Source organism: Pinus tabuliformis, chromosome 7 (genome assembly GCF_031772625.1).
Source record: "Pinus tabuliformis cultivar Carrire ecotype Pingquan chromosome 7, CPIR1, whole genome shotgun sequence".
Lineage (NCBI taxonomy): Eukaryota > Viridiplantae > Streptophyta > Pinopsida > Pinales > Pinaceae > Pinus > Pinus tabuliformis.
The window spans coordinates 252,975,383-252,985,468 of record NC_142293.1 but is presented as its reverse complement, the minus strand read 5'-3'; the positions used below and the strand labels follow the sequence as shown (position 1 = coordinate 252,985,468).

Below are 10,086 nucleotides of genomic sequence, written 5' to 3'. Positions count from 1 at the left end.
CCGGGATATGTGACAATATTACACTGTATGATCAAAAGAAAGTAGTAGAATTATTCCTTCTAAGCAGTTGCTCTCAGCGGATCAGTGTATGAAAGGAGGAAAGTGGTAGAATTGTCTTTGTAATCAGTTGCTCTCAGCCCATCATTGTATAAAAGATAAAGTTTAACTATTAAATGCATTGCATTTTTTCCTTGTTAATTTTGGCCTCCCGTTGATTTCTTGAATCTTAAGCTTCAATATGCAGAAATCAATTGCTTTAGATTTTCACTTGAAATTCACGATCTAGGCCCCTTCTCCCCCCGCCAGCTACCCCTCAAAAAATATCATAATAAAATTGTACGAAAAAAAATAAAAAATTATAATAATTAAGCATCCATCCATATCGAAACGGCTTTATTAATAATTGGAACGATTCAAGGAGATACAGAGTTATAAATACGACATCGTTTGTTAAGTTATAGCGAATGTAAATAGGTATACGTAGCCAAATCTAATAGAACATAAAGGCATCTCTTCATATTCAACGATGGCTGCAGGAGATACAAGGAAAGCACAACAGCACACAAAAAAACAAAGCACACCCCATCCTTTTTCAGTTCTCTCTGAATGCAATGTAATCTGCGAGTCTCAACAAAGGTGCAACCTTGGTTGAATCGAAACATAATAGCTCCTCCTTACCTCTCTTCTAACAATTCAATGGTAAAATTCTCTGTTTTCTCCAAACCCAACAGCTTCGGATAAGTAGCCTGATCACTAACCAAATCTTTTCCCGCCGTCCTCCCAATTTCTTCCGACGATTTAGTGATACCGAGTATGTCATCTACAACCTGAAACAGAAGCCCCATGCAGGGGGCAAACTTCCGAATCCTCTCAATTTCATCCTCCGAAGCACCAGCAATGATCGCCCCACACACAGCCGAGCGCTCCAGTCTTGTGAGTATCAATCCATTCCAGAGTCTCAAGATCGACAGAAGCATCCCGCTCGCTCGCAAGATCTACAGACTGGCCACCCATAATCCCTAGAGACCCTCCTGCTCTACCCACTTCACATATCACCCTCAAAATCCGATCATTTCCCACTGTTTGGTTTGTGGACTCTGCAATGTGCTCAAACGCAAATGAATGAAGTTTAACCCTCGCGGAAGACCTTACGGTTTGAAGGCTTGCTTCGCCGTAAATCATCATTGTCCATGCAAGGCAAGTCATCATGAACCAAAGACATTGTGTTGATCATCTCCATTGCACACGCACTCGGCATGGCAAGCTGTTGGGTCCCTCCAAGAAGCTCTCACGATGCAAGACACAGAACAGGAGGAACCCGTTTGCCCACCGCCAGAAGAGAGTACCTAATGGATTCATGTATTTTCTCGGGATGAGTCTGTGGGATGGCCTTATTCAATGCCTCATTCACTGCCAGTACCTTGGAAAGCATGTACTCCTTGAAATCAAATTCAACGACCTTCTCCGCTCGATCAGGCAGATTAGCCATCTGGACAACTGTGTTTCAGGATCTAGCGGACGACGAATGGCAACGGAGGGCGGCCAGATGCTCACCAATAGAGGTCCCTGATGAGGTGGAAACTCCATGAAAACGTTCTATGGGAATGGGAGCTCTCTTCGGATTACGTTGTTGAGAAGCAATATTCATAAAGTACTAAGCCCCACACCGCTGTAAGCCATGAGGTGTTATTAGTCACTGCTGTATACCTTATGGATTCATGTATTTTCTTGGAATAAGTCAGTGGGATAGCCTTATTCAATGCCTCATTCACTGCCAGTGCCTTGGAAAGCATGTACTCCTTGAAGTCAAATTCAACGACCTTCTCCGCTCGATCAGGCAGATTAGCCATCTGGACAACTGTGTTTGAGGATCTAGCGGACGACGAATGGCAACGGAGGGCGGCCAGACGCTCACCCATAGAGGTCCCTGATGAGGTTGAAACTCCATGAAAGCGTTCTATGCGAATGGGAGCTCTCTTCGGATTACGTTGTTGAGAAGCAATATTCATAAAGTACTAACCCCCACACCGCTGTAAGCCATCAGGTGTTATTAGTCACTGCTGTATACCTAACGTAAAACATACATTCAAAACAGATAAGTAGTTGCAATAGAAGAATATGTGCATATGAATTCAAAGAAGTTCGTACTATGGAAAAATTATGTATAACCTATCAACTGACAAGCTCTTGCTCACTGTGTATATGTATGTATGAGGGACAGAATGATCACAGTGCCACAGGAAGATACTCGAACCCTTTCCTGTTCCCTAAGATGGGATGTTAGTTCCCTGTCCAGAAAACAATGAAGAACTTGGTTGCGTCCTCGTCTGGGATGTCCATGATTTTCTTTTAAAGAGTGTTTGGAATATAATGTCCATCACAAACGACAAAGGTTATAAATGCCGATCAGGAAAGGCTATTCACAAAAATCTAGTGGTGAGAAATTGTTGTCCAATAGCTTTTGGGTTCGTTATAATATAAAATGCTAGGCTATAAACGGTGAAAGGTATGACAGTGGGCAGATAGATATACTAAAAGTCATTAGATAGTTTACTTCACAAAATATCTCCTCCATCAAAAACAAAAAATCAATCACTCATTTTTGTGAAAGCAGATGTGATTATCCTCTTTTCCCAGAGATTATAGCGAAAATGAAAAAAATAAGTAATTATATAATTGCAATTATGTAGGATTAAAATAGAGTTTAACCCAAATTTAATTTTAATTTCATTTTTTCAGATAATTAGTTTATTGTTATTATTCAAAATTTAATTAAAAATTGTACTTTTAAAATACATACCATATTTACAAATTAAATCACACAATTAATATATAATTTATCTTTTTTTCATGTTAAAAAAATAACAAGTAAAAATAATTTCATGTTACCTCTTTTAAAAGGGATCACAATGATTTCTTTTTTAATTTCATGTTACCTCCTTTAAAAGGGGTATACAATGATTTCTTTTTTAATTTCATGTCACCTCTTTTTAAATGGTCCACAATGATTAGTTTCATGTACACCTACAAGTGTGATTAATTGATAATGTAATTGAAGATAGACCACATATCATCATTAGAAAAGTATATCCTACATTTTTTCCTTTTGACTAAAAATACATTATTTTATTATTATGCATTTATTTATTTAATATCATGAATAATTTCAATTATAGATTTTTTAAATTTTAAAGTCGCATGATTGACTAAGTTGTACTACCACATTACAACATTTTACTCTAGCAAATTTCTCTAAACCAATTCCTATGGAAATTAGTAAATGGAAAATAGATAGTATTTCAAAGGAATAGGTGAGGATGGTAAACTATTTCCTCCGAGGATGGTAAACGATTTCCTCGGGAGGAAGCAAAGTGCTCAGGAATAGCACAATTTGTTTTTCTCTTAGGTAAAATTGGTGTAGCGCGGGTTTTATACTGTACAATCGCGCTTCCCTACCTTTGGAGCAGTGCAGGATTTGGCCTGAAGAGCGTGCTTATCGGCCTTTACTCATATCGATTCAAAGAAGCACAGGGAAAAATCGCAGAATTGACCCACAAAAAGTGTGATGTTGTGTTTGGTGGTCGAGAGAACCTGATCTGCGGTTTGCTCATTCGATCAGTGGCCTTGTGGTCATTGATTTTTCAGGCATTGGAGTGCTTTTGTGCCTACAGGTTTCCTAGTGTGAAGATGTTTAGCTCCAATGGTAGATGAGGGTCATTGATCACTTTCGTTTGGTGTGGTGAGCGTGGAAGAATCATTCATTCCTTGAAAACCCCCTCTAGAGTTTGGGTCTGTGTGGTGTGTGGTGGATTTGGTGTGGGCAACAATTGGGAGATAAACCAACATATATATCCATGCCACCAAAAGTTTAAGGAATCCAGTGAATTAGTGGCTGAAGTGGAAGAGTAGTCGCAGATTTGTGTGACTATCTAGTGTCGAGATTAGTTCATGCATCCCTGCTAAAGTTGTGTCGTCTGGAGTGAATGCCTTGTAGTGGTAGTGTGCTATGGTGCATTGTTGATCAGAGGAGATGGTCATTGATCGAAGCAGACATCCAAAGTAAGTTCTTTGTTCCTGCATAATCTATTGTTTATGAAGTGGATATACTCCAGAGACTCTTATGGAGTAGTTAAACCATCCTCTTCCAATGAACTTCCAACAACAAGTGTGAATGAATGAGGCAGATTTGCAGTTTTTTTCTTTGGATCGGTGGATTAGTGGTAGAGATAGTTTTGATTTGGATCGGTGCACATTTTGTACCTTGAGGCTGAAATCACTTAACTCAACAATGGCTTTCCAACTATGTGGGTCGATTTCAAAGGTAATTAGTATCTTATTATTTTTTTTAACATTCGAGATCGCCCTAGTGTAAGATCACTGGTAGTTTTTCTTTCGAAATCCTACAAGTTGTAATAGAAGAATCAAAGATCACTATTCTGGATCTGGAGATATATGTATTGATGATAGATCTCATAATTGAATTTGTTTTTTGATCAATTGGTAGAGGTTGAAAGTTTTTCATTTTGAGGTAGATCCATAGATCGACCTATCATGATGAATAATAAAATGGAAAAGGCATATTTGAATGAGAGAAATAAGTTCGATGGGTCCAATTATTTAAACTAGAAATTTAAATTACAAAATCTAATTGACAGGAAAAGTGCATGAGTGATTACAAATGGGGATGAATTGAGGCTCACTGTAGTAGGAGGCAGAACAACTGCATCAATTTAGGATTGGGAGAACAAAGCTAAAGTGCTACTGAAATTGTTAGTGAAAGATTGCATTATCCTGCAAATCAGAGAGTGTAAATCAACAAATGATATTTGTACAACTTGAAAGGACTTGTATGAGATAAAGAATACAAATTACTTATTGTTCCTAAAGAGCAAGGTTCTCTCCATCAAAATGGAGGAGTGTGAATCAGTCATTGTATTTATCTCTCAAATCAAGGAGTTAAGAAATAAGTTGGCTGATATAGGGGAGACAATGTCGAACACTCATCTTGTCATGGTTACCATGAATGGTATGACTCATGACTATAAGATGTTTATTACACACCTAAACGGGAGGGAAGAAATCCCCCAATTTCAAATAATTGACAAGGATCTTGATACAAGAGGAAGAGAAGCAAATGACTCTGAAACCCTAAAATTCAGATCTAGCATTAATGACGAAGAAAAATCCTTTCACAGGAAAATCAAGCATAGGACAGAAAGGCAGAGGTACACCATAAATAAATCCACCTCAAGGTATGTCTTCGACTTGAAATAATTTAGGAACCAAGCTCTTTTACTATGGTAAAGTTGGTCATATTTGCTAGGAATTATCATAAGAATAAGCTTGATGGAACTCGACATAGACATAAGAAGCATGCAAAGAACTTTGCTGATGAAGATCAAAATTAGAATCACAGACTATTTTTATCTGATTCTACTTTCTCTTTTGAGAATGATGAATAAGAAGCTTGGTTTATGGATTTAGGAGCTTCCACTCACATGACATGTAACAAGCATTGGTTCAAAAGTGTTAAAGAAACCAATGGTGGTGCTAATATCTAACTTGGTGATGATAGAGCCTACCAGATCAAAGGACATGGAGAGATTCCTTTGATTTTTCTTGATGGTGAGGTCAGGAAAATCTAGAATGTGATGTAAGCATGAGGAATTAAAAATAATTTAATCTTCGTTTCAATGATTGTATATTAGAACTTGAAGGTAGAGGTGTTTAAAACCTATTGTGTCATTAAAAATTTGTTGGATAAATCAAAACCAGTTGCATCTTTCATTTGAGTTGGAGGCCTATACAAGTTGAATGTCACAAGTGTACCACACCAGGCTTTGATTTCAAAAATAATGACAACAGAGAATCTTCGGCACCAAATATTCGGACACATCAATCTTCCTAGTTTAGTGCTACTACAAAAGAAAAGTATCGTGAATGGACTCCCTAATTCAAAAAATGCACATATTGACTATGAAGGATGTGGACTTGGGAAGATGCATAGGGATGGATTTTCCTCAAGTTTAAATAGAAGAAAGAGATATATCTTAGAACTTGCGCACACTGATATATGTGGACAAATGGAGACAAGATCATTAGGAGGAGCATATTATTTTTTATTATTTATTGATGATCACACAAGACATACATGGGTATATTTTCTCTGAAAGAAAATTCATACATTTGAATATTTTAAAGAGTTTCAAAGTATGATTGAAAAAAAATAGGGAAGGTCATCAAAATTCTCTGCTCAAATCAAGGGGGAGAATACAAGCTAGTAAACTTCATCAAATATTTTAAGAACCATGGTATAATTCAATAGTTTATAGTGATGCGCCACAATAGAACAATGTGGTAGAGGGGAAGAACAAAACTTTAGTGTAGTGTGCACCCAACATGTTGAAAAGTAAGAACCTATCTAATGGCTTTTGGATAGAGGATATAAATACTACAGTTTATTTAAAGAATAGCAGTCGAACGAAGAGTCTTGATCTTAAAACTCCATTTGAGGTATTTATGGTCTTAAGCATTCAGTTAGTCATTTAAGAGATTTAGGTTCAGAAGATTTTTCTCATGTTCCTAGAGAGGATAGGAAGAAACTCGATGTGAAGGCCACCAAATCCATATTTGTAGGGTATTGTTCTGAATTTAAATTATACAAATTGTTTAATACAGCTACTCACAAGGTGTTTCCGAGTAGAGATGTTATATTTCATTTGCAGGTTGATGAAGGAAACAGAGACAAAGGAAATGAGGACTGCCACATTCCTTTGCTAATGAAGGACATCAGTGAGGAAATTAAAGACATCCACGTGTAGCAGAAACAACAACAAAAAGAAGAATCAAGTCATGAAAGTACATTCAGCGAGCCAAATCCACCACTAAGGAGATCACGTAGGCAAATTTAATTACCAACAAGATATAGGAACCATAATCTTATAACTAGTATGTTAAATGTTGTTGAGACCTCAAACTATAAAGAAGCAAGTCAATATGATGAATGAAGGGCAGTCCTGGAACAGGAATATGAGTCAATACTTAGAAACAAAACCTGGGATTTAGTTTAATTTTCAGAAAGAAAAGATCCTATAGGTTGCAAATGGTTATATAAATCTAAATTTAAATCAAATGGTCGTGTAGGAAAATACAAAGCTAGGTTGGTAGCTAAAGGTTAACCACAAAGAGAAGGAATTGATTATGAATAAACCTTTGTGTCGGTAGCTAACTTGAACACTATTATAATGTTGATAGCCTTAGCTTCAAAGCATCAATAGAGTCTGTTGGGTGATTTCATTGTGTGTTAAATCCCTATTATTTAATTTTCAATGCGGGGGTTTCGTAAAACTTAGAAGCAAACCAAATTATATGGGACCTTAGAGGCAACTATAATCATCTTTAGAAGATAAGTTATGGAAACTAAAGTGAATTCAATTATAAACTAATTAGAAGTGCATATTACAAATATAAAATTTAACTAAGTAATTTATAATTCATTATGTAATAAGTAGGAGAAGTGGCTCCTAACTTAGGAGAACTAGATTTGTCCTTCTTCTAGAATATTACTTCATGAATAGAAACCAAAAACCACTAATGCACAATAGCTTAAGATCCATAAACAAATAATAGAAGAGGCTCCTAACTAAGGAGGTCCTTGGTCTTCTTCTTTACAAATTCATTCATCATTAATGCCATTGTTGGAAAGCTGGAAATTTAGAAAATCACTTGAAACTAGAAAAGGAGAATGAAATTCAATTATTACTCATATCAAATGGAAGAGAACCTAACTTAGACCCTTGTTTGTCCTTTCATATGTTGATAAGATTTAAACTCAAATTCGTACATTAATAATGAAAAATATTCAAACATCTAAGTAATCAAATCAAAATAAAATATATAATGAAATAAATCTATAATGAAATAAAATCTATGATGAAATAAAATGTTTCTTTGATCCTTTTAGAGTGAGCTCAATTCTCCTCAGAACGAAGTGACAAACTATTCCATAAATCCATATACTACATTAAGACAATTTATATCTAAAATTGTAGAAAGAAAACTTTATTCTATTCCATCATTAGTTAGGATACACGCTCCAAGAGTCCTCTTTTTGGAATGGCGGAGGTACTCCTATTTATAAAAAAACATAAGCAACTAACTCATTAATGGGGATCCACTAATCCTTCCTAGGTCCACAAATCCTTCATATGGTTACAACTAATATGAGACACATATTCCTTTATCCATGATTTTTCTCCATGAGATATGCTTGACCCATATCCCAAATCTCCTTCAAATCTTCAAGAGAATTCTAATTTGAGCCTTGGAGGCCACATAAGAGTTCCTCGGAACCTACAAATCACCTACATGTGTCACCAAACTCATTCCACCTTTGGGTATAAGCAAATACATGTTATTTTTCTAACTTTTAATCATAAATTCACTTTAAATACATGAACTAAATAACTTTGGAAAATGAAAATTTGAACCAATATGGTAATGGAAATATAATGATAATTTGATGAAATGAGGTGACACAGTGAAGATAAAAGGTTAAAATGGAGTGAAATTGTAAGCTAATTTGGTGGCCCAACATACCGCCCCAAGTTAAGTTATTGCATGTCCTCATGTAGTCTATTGCATTGATTTACTTTAACCATGATTTGATCTTTTGAGTTGTCTTCCTTTTATGTGAAATTTGTTTGATGTTAATTCTTCTTTCATCTTTGCATAATCATTTGATAACTGTGTTCCTTTTGCAAAGTGTCCTTCTGAAAAATATTTGATTGTAACATATTACTTTGGTTGGTTCTTGTGTGGCAACAAAATTTCATTAGTATTGGTTCTTGTGTAACAATACTTTTGTTATTTTTGTGTTGCATCAATAGACTTTGAAAACATTTAATCAACCATTCATTCTATGATCATCATTTACAAAACACACAATGTTTTGAATCATAATGCAATAGTAGATGTTTGGAAAGGTATGTTGGTTAGGATGGCATGTGTATAAAGGACATATATGGCATATGAAAGGTGATAATGGAATATGAATGTGATATATATCGCGAAATGTGAACATGAGGTACGAACATGAATTCCCCCTCCAATTATAGATATGACAATGTGAAAATGGAAGTGAGGAACTTTCCAAAGTTACAATTTTAAGCATTTTAAGGAATTGCATGACTAAAAATTAGAAAACCACATAACTTCAGTTACCCTCAATGTAGATGAGTTATGGATGCTGAAGAGTGTGGCTGTTGATGCTATTGGATCATGGAGTATATAAACAAAGGAATTTGGATCTTCCTTTGTGTTCTCTTTGCTGATGACAAGGTTTGATTCTTTATTGCTTCTATAACAAATTGATTTGCTACAAACTGTTAAAATGATATAGTCTCCAATCGTTACAACACCTGATGGTACAATTCTAATCATGCGAATAAATGTGTTGATGTTGAGCATGAAGAGAAGTCATTGGATTATCGACCATTGATGCATGTCGTTAAATAATGCAAGACACATCACCATTAATGTCAATGAGTGGCAAGGTACCTAAGTACATCTTGTGAAAGGCAAATAGATGAGATGACGTTGAGCCACTTGCAAGATGCAACGGTCAAGGGACATTGGTGTATTCCCATGATTGTTGGCAAGAGAACCTCACATTAAGGCATAAAAGCCTCAATGTACTAGTAAGGACTCTAGCCTTGAACCTAGATAATGTGTTGATGTCGATAGGCCAAGATTTATTAGAAGGGAGGCCTTAAGGAATCCTCCATCATCTAACTCGAGCATGAAACAATAATTTTAAAGGATTATGGGTGAGAAATTTTGCAGTGGATTAAGGTTTTTTGGAAAAATGAAAAGGGAATGGAATGAATCAACTTTGTAGAGGAGATGAATGTTTTTATTGATGGGTTACAAGTTAGTGAAAGTGAGGCAGGAAAATGACTGTGAAGGAAAATTTATTGACTAAAAACGTGAGAATGCAATGAAGGTTATATTTACTAAAAAAGGAGGAATACAATGATGAATTTGTAAAGGGAAATGAGGTGAATGTTTTATTGACTAAAGAGGCAT

At 35.7% G+C, this 10,086-nt stretch overlaps 1 pseudogene; it reads right to left on the bottom strand.

Moving 5' to 3' along the window:
- Positions 1–592: 592 nt before the first annotated feature.
- On the bottom strand, positions 593–2,009 carry LOC149246799 (geranylgeranyl pyrophosphate synthase 7, chloroplastic pseudogene; annotated as a pseudogene).
- Between the last annotated feature and the right edge of the window lie 8,077 nt (positions 2,010–10,086).